Source organism: Micropterus salmoides, unplaced genomic scaffold, assembly GCF_014851395.1.
Source record: "Micropterus salmoides isolate LMB-PRFRI ecotype aquatic unplaced genomic scaffold, ASM1485139v1 Ms_hic_scaffold_6, whole genome shotgun sequence".
Taxonomy (NCBI): domain Eukaryota; kingdom Metazoa; phylum Chordata; class Actinopteri; order Centrarchiformes; family Centrarchidae; genus Micropterus; species Micropterus salmoides.
Window position 1 is genome coordinate 13,480,380 of NW_024044348.1, and position 7,834 is coordinate 13,488,213.

A 7,834-nucleotide genomic window follows, 5' to 3' on the forward strand; every position below is an offset into this window, starting at 1 on the left:
TTTAGAGCCCTGCAAATTACCCAAGCTCTTAGTACTGTTTGTATTTTAAGACACAGATGTGTGAGTGAGATTGAGCCTCATCCACATTTTTATCCACGAGAAAAAAGTTCTCAACCAAGTATTAATAAAAATCTAAGTCAAATGTATAATGGCAGATAGAAGGAGGGAGTGGCGTTACATAAAGCACACAAATATTACAGACACACACAAAACTTTTGGAATGTTTGCTTACATCTCATTACGCATGTCTGTTAATATACTTTATTTTATATGACCACAAAAAATACTGATTAGTACTTTAGATATCTCAAATGGGGTTAAAGTAGAACATTTAATAAAAGAAACTGGGTTTCTTTTTCACTATCAATAGATGAGCCTCAGGGTTAAATTTTGTCTTTGTCCCTGTCTAATGGGATTGCAGCTTGTACCTGACAGGTGAACAGATTATTGAGTTAATGGACACAGATTTGTGAATTTAAACACACTTTATCAAAAGTCAAGACTTGGTCGGGGCAGGTGTTTGTTCCTGACATGTTTGTCACAGCATCCTTCATTTTAAGGGTCTACTTTTCATCTGTTTTTCTTTTTGGTAAATTTCAGTTAGTAAACATTTAATTTTAACGGGATGGTTAAAAAAATATTCAAGACCAAAATGTGCTATAAGATAAACTTTCAATTGCATCCAACTCACAAAAGAACTGTCATTTAGAGTTGCTGTACAGGTAATGTCTTAAAGTGTATTTCAGTGATATATATGTTTTAAAACTATATTAAACAGAATTCCCTTTGTCCTCTTAACGTGAAAGGCTATCCTTTGCAGAGTGAGGTTGACTTGATAAATGTTTTTTGCTGAACAAGAGCAAAATATATATTGATCAAAGGCCATAATACAGTAGATTAATAGAGCGGTCATGTGATTTTTTTTCAGTCTGTCTGCATTTTGATGCTCAGGGGAGTCTGCAGCCTTCTCACTGATGTCATAGATGGACTACAAGAGTAAGTTTATACAATGCTAAAGAAAGAAGCCATATTATGCCATCTGTTACCTCATAAAGCTGAGATGATTTATTGCATCTCACTTCCCTTAAGAGCACTCTGAGTGTCACATAATTAAATTAATAATTTAAGTTGCCTGATAACCTAGCAGCATTACAGTGAAGCGGAAACCTGGACACCATTTCTCTTGCTGTAAACTTTGCAAAGAGTAGTTCCACATTGCAAACTTCACAGTGTCCAGAGGATACTGCTGGAGTATCACTCAGTGAGAGAGAGACAGAGACAGAGAGAGAGACACAACAACACTATATATACAATATAGGAGAGGGGGAAAAATCCTTTCAAGTTTTTCTTGATCGTAAGACACTTGCATTGGGGCTGCTTTCAGCTGTGGAGTGACTGGCAACTCCGGAGCCAGTCAAGTCAGCTGTCGATCAAACTGTCGGAGCACAAAAGTCTGGTTCCAAAGCCTCCATGACTGTGCATGGTTAGCAGCACAAGACTACCAGGGGCCAACCACATTAAAGCGCTCGCTTCTCCTTCATTACCAGAGGGACACAATAGCGTTGCCTGCCAAAACCCCTGTGAATTCATATTCTATTCCAAATTACATGTACCTGCAGCCCAATGTGATACAATTACGAGTTGATTATGTGTAAATCAAATGATGACAGCCTGACTGTGTGGCTGTCTGGCATGTTGTCATTCTTTGGTAGCCAATCCACTTCCTCGGGAGAATGGTAATTGATTCCAGGCCCCCTGTGGGAATGCTGCTCCCCTCATCTTGCATGGCGCAGTTGCACAAGTATTCCCAACATGATCAATTTCAACGAGTGTAGACGTCCACATCGTTATTTCTCTACAAACTTTGACCTAGAACACTTTGAAGCTTGACATGAAAGGATATCATCTCCTGTTGCACAGTGAGAGAGAAATATAGGAGAAACATGTAATATAAATATATTGACATAAATGGATGCATGCATACCTTTTGACAGATTAATTGATTTTGAAAAGTGTTTTCATGTGCTATGTGCGTGTGATTTCTGCCTGTGTCTGTATATTTGTGACTTGTGCCAAATAGCTCACTTCTTGCTGAAGCCTCTTTGAAAAATTTATGAGATGTTGAACTATTGTGTTTGTGTGTGCACATCCTGATGTGTGTTTGTGTGTTTGCGTACTTCAAAGCGCATGTGTGCATGTTAACCTTTACTTTTTTGCTTTCTACCTAAAGCCCCAGCACTCAATGTGGCTTGTAAGTTATTTGGTCATGATAACTGCCTATTTTGTAGGCCTAAAACATCTAACATTCTCCTAAGAAGTGAAAAAATATATATAAATGACCAATAATTTAGATTATCTGAAACAAGTTCTAAACATCAGTTCAGTTTGCCCTCCAGCTTGGGGCTGTCTCACACACAGCTGCATGCCACAGCTGGAAAGAGAAGTTAGTCTGGGAAAGTTTTGATTCAAATTGTTTAAGACTTCCATTAGTATAAATACTAGTGTGAGTTTTAAACAAATTGTATCATGACAGACAACTTAAATGCATAAAATTTTGGGGAATTCTGACACTAAAAATGGTTTAAAGATTGGTCAACTTTTTACCCTGTTGCCAAATTTCATTCAAACATCTGATACTAAGACATACAATATAAGCAGAGACAGAAAATGAATAAGCGAGGGATTACACACATTGTGACCTGTGAGTATGGCAAAAAAAGGCATCTTGTGAGAGCACTCCAGTTACCAGTGTGAGAGCTATGAGTGTGCTTCATTGAGGATTAGGTCTTTCAGAATCACTTGTTCACAGATCTCTGCCAGTATTCCCAGTGAGACTGATTATCCGGGCCTGTCGCAGACACAGAGGATAATTACAGGGTCTCCCTTAGGTCACTGCTCTCTCCATGCCCCACGAATGGAAATACACTGCTGAGCGAGATGCCAAAGATGACTGGGAGGGAACACAGGTTACTGTCTCACACCCACATACACAAAAACTACACACAAACAATTTTCTTACTCTCTTGTTGCTACTGTTTTTGTCTCTCTACATTTCTACAACTCTCACATTTCTCTTCTTGTCTCTTTACCCGCTATATCAGGTATTCCTCTCTGTCTCAGACATGTTCTCAGTCAGTTAAGCTGGCACCCCCTCCCCCTTTCAGATGCTCCCATTGTCCACATTACTCCCATTTCCCCTTTTCACCCTACACTTTTGTTTCACATCTCCTGTATCAGCTCTACCTCTCCCCCTAGTGGCGTATTTATAAGTGACACTGTCGAAACTTTGGACACTAATGCAGCACAAACTCATCTTCCATGCAGTTGACAGAAGTATTTTCCATTGCTGTTGGTGGGCAACTGAGATGTACAAAAGATTGGGGTGAAAAAGAATGAGATAGGGATGGAAACTTCACAAGGACAAAGAGACACTGGAAGAAATCTTAGACCTCCACTTGTCCCAAAGCCCCTCCTGGAACATAACACCAAAGTCCCCTTTCCTTCCAAAATAAATCTGCCTGCACTCTGAATTCTTAAAAAAGGTTGAAAACGATGACTAAACAAATCCTGAATTCCTAACTAGGTTCTGTTTTCAAGATATACATTGTCATTGTATTCTTGAGGCAGGTTTTAATACTTTTTAAAGTTTAAACAATTATTTTAGTTTCAACTTTCCAAGCTACTGTTGCTGGTGGCCAAAGGGATCGCATCATTCAGTCACTGTTGTTTTCTTCACCATTGCACTAGTGATAGTGGCTCTCATGAATAAATGATACTCAGCCAGGTTGAGTCATAGGGTGTACATGTTCATAGGATAGGTCTGACCCAATACGTCTAGTCGTCAGAGAGAAATCTATGAAAACTAGCAGCAAATGAAAACAAGTGACACAGAGACAGAAGGAAAAAAAAAGGTGGGGAGTGGGGGGGTGGAAGAAAGAAAATAAAACTAAGACAAAGGAAAAGACACTGCAGTGCTTTACAGCTGTGTCACTTTGTTAAAAGAAAATGCATCCTACTCCATTTTTTGCTCTGTGAAGAGCTTCAGAGACATTAGCAGCATTTAGGATCACTTCAGAGCCAACGTTGTGCACCGTCCAGGACCCAACCCTCCCTTCACCCTCTCACTCTGTGTGGCTGCTTAATTATTGATGCTTATGTATTGCTGATTTCGGTCTTTGTGTTGTCCCCGGTGAATGCTCTAGTAAGGCGGATGGTGGTATTTATCTAACTCAGAAAGTAGGGCTCTATTCCTCATCCTGTCCACACACTGCCAGGCCATCCCAATGGATATGACCTCAGCACTGCCGTACTGAGATGACGTTCTCACACACGCAGGAGCATGTGTTTTCATTTACCACTGAAATTATATCCAGGGCTGAGGGCTACACATCAGTCTACAGTTCATGAGCCAGCAGTGTAAAAAAATGGCCAAGAAGTGGGCCATAATGCTGGAAATCCATGACAAAAATGCACACACTGACTTCTGACTGAAATATCAAATAAAGGCCATTTTTAAAATTTTGGTTTGTGTTATAAAACCATGTTTGAAATACTTCCCACTTGATATGTGATTTTAAATCCATCCATTCCTTACTTCACATTTACTTATTTAGAAAATGTTCGATGTATTACATGTTAGGTTGCATGATATATTTTATACATATTGTCTACAATACAAGTACAATATCCACAGAACTGCGGGAATAATTCTTGTGTTCTGATGAAGTGCAATGGTGCTCTCTTGTGGTGAAAATGCATCATTGCCGATTTTGAATTTCATTCCCAAATCAATACTACAGTACATACAGTAATAATTCTATACAGTACATGCTACTTCACAAATAAACATCAAAATGTCGATTTAATTGAAAAGATGTTTTTGGAGCGGTTTCAACACCTGCAACCTGCAATTAATTTAATTTTTTAAGCTGAGTGGCTCCTTCATTTCCTATGTGCACTGCATTTGTGACAACAGTGTTCATCTACAGCACATTCAAAAATCTGCCTTGAGTATACTTTCCTTTGTCACTTTTCTAGTGTGAACACACTACACTCTCAAAACCTGCTAAGAATCAATATGAAGTATGTTACCGGGACTCGTGAGTCTGTCTCAGTTACATACTGCATGATACTACATGTAGTATATACTATTTACTATTAATCTATATTAAATGTTTTATTCCAACATAAATTAAATATGTGTTGATGCATGTCAATAAAACTGCAGCTGTAGAATGTGACCACCCCCGACATTTTGTTAAAACAATGAGAAGCTCCTCTATTTCCTTTATGCATTGCAGGAATAATATAGTGTTAATCAACAGCACACTCTCACTTTGACTGTTTTAGTATATGTTGTTTTCTTGTGTGAACACACTACACAATCAAATCTTGTTTAGATTTAGTCTGCAATATGGATTTGGGTCACAGCTAGTGCGTATTTAAATTGTAAAAATGAATAACATGATAAATAAATAAATCTGTTGTGTATTAAGCAATGTTATGTGGTCTCCAATTGTCTAAAGTAGAGCTACTTTGAGGAAAAACACTCTTTGGTCATTTTATCCCACAGTCTTCCATTCTCAAATAGAAGATAAGACCTATAGGTCCTCCTGCTGTCTCAGAGCTGTTCAAAAGATCTTATCAAACAGATCTGGTTACACACAAGTAGCTCTAAGAAGGTGGAGGACATCCAAAAGCAATATTAGCAGTATTGACATCTTTAATGTGTGGCAAAGGTCTAATCCCAGAGGCCACGGCACTAATGGGGAAATATTGAGTGTTGCCAGAATAGAGGTTTTCTTCTAATCTGTCCATTATATGCTTTGGACAACCACTTTCACCAGAGATGAATGTACGGAGATGGATGGGAGATAATGTGATCAATTTTGATACAATAAAAGGGGTGATAACTCAAAGTCGGTCACACTCTCCGATGATTTGCTCATGCCTGATCGAGAGAATACTATTAAACTACGATCTGAGCCATTTCCTTTCACAGTCTCTCTTTCTATGGTTTGCTGAATCATCCAATCAATGTAACCCTTTTAGTCTTTCTCTATTTCATCCCTGACTTATTGCAGTACTTAAACAATATTTTGTGTCAGTCAGATTCAAATGTTTTTCCCTAAAACCTTACCGACAACCAACCATTTTCCATTCCTTCTCATATCAGAACACCTGAAAGAAAGCAGGAAGAGTAATTAGGATGTAGGACAGTGACCACCAGTCTCCACTGTTTAAGTCTGTACACATTGCTTCACACATTTGACTAAATAAAGGAACTGGCAGGATGTGAGAGACAGTGAGGGAATTGGGGAGCTGAAACTGGGCGATTGAAGAAGACGCATCCAGTTCTCTGATGCATAACTAAGACAACACTGTGAGTCTGTGATTTAGCAACACACAATGCTCTTCTTTAGCCCTGGGCTGTATCAGAGCTCCCTATCTCTCCTCCACATCCAGCCACATTGGGTCCACACATCAGCCCAGCCAGCCAGCGGATGGCACTGTAGCTGGTGATAACACATTGCATTGTTTCGGAGTTTGAAACATTGTTTGGCGACAGTGTTGTGCTGCAACTCCAACCAAAGCTGCTGCTGGGTGGGAAGAGGTGTGTGGAGTTTATATAAGAAGGGACAACTGTGGAGCTAAAAAAGTATTTTTGTTTTCATTTAGATGTGGTTTGTATTATTTCATTTTAAAGACATCTTACAAAATGTAAGGCTGCAACTAATGATTTTTAGTGCCTTTGATCTATCGGTTGTTCGTTCGATTAAAGAGGTCTTACTATGCTTTTTGGCCTTTTTCAAAGTCCACCCCAAATTGCCTGAAAACTTGCTTGTAGTCCAGCTTTTACTTCCATAACCTATCTGTGTTACTATGTAACACGTGTCATAATGCTCGCCTAGCGGCTAGTGAGTCACACCCTCAAAAACACTGGTGCAGAAACACACTGAGCTGCAGCACACACAGTGACAAAACCAAGCCTGCTTTAATGCACAGGCTTACTGGGGCTTAAGCCCCAAGGCCTATGAAGACAATGGGGCCTATCATAAGCCAATAAATAATCACATTTACATTTATTCATTTAGCTGACACTTTTATCCAAAGCGACTTGCAGCTGCTATTTATGTCAGAGGTTGCACACCTCTGGAGCAACTAGGGATTAAGTGTCTTGCTCAGGGACACATTGGTGGATGTGTTACAGTGGGAATTGTACCCAGGTCTCTCACACCAAAGGCACGCGTCTTATCCACTGCTCCATCACCACCCACCACACTGTTTTGTAGTTTGTCGAATTTTCTGTCCATCACTTGATATTCATGTTTTTGGCTGCTGACTGATCCAATTTACAAGTGACCCACGTGGGAAGCATGATACGACAGCCAATCAGAATGTCAGGGGTTTTCCTGCACATAGAAATTTTTGCTGCCCCCCAAAGAGGTTTTAGCATGCGCCAAAGGAAAATCACCAGTGCCAAAATGATCAAAATTGGGAAAAAAAACGTTTCAAATCCTCTCTGAATGTTTTTTAATAGTAATTTATCAAACAGCTGTTTAGCAAGCAAAACATAAACTTAAATACGACATCTTGTCTTCCAGCAGTCATCTCTTCTCTCATCCACAGACACTGTATTTTACACATGCAACTCGCGCTGGATTAATAAACCAGCTGCTGTGTTCGTTTGGCTGCATCTGAACGCTCTGCCATAAAGCTCAAGCTTATGGTAGACATGAATTCCTGTTGTTTCTCACAATATACAAGCTGTTTGTGCTTGAACTGAACTTTTTACCATTGCTTTTAATTAAATATTTACACGGTGAGAAATGAG

General features: G+C 39.4%; 1 long non-coding RNA gene across 1 annotated transcript; it reads right to left on the minus strand.

The window, feature by feature from the left end:
- Positions 1-1,033: 1,033 nt before the first annotated feature.
- On the minus strand, positions 1,034-6,180 carry LOC119890427. The gene is made up of 2 exons (XR_005442231.1): positions 6,140-6,180; positions 1,034-1,909 (listed from the first exon to the last, which is right to left on the minus strand). It is a non-coding gene; the product is annotated as an uncharacterized LOC119890427 (long non-coding RNA).
- Between the last annotated feature and the right edge of the window lie 1,654 nt (positions 6,181-7,834).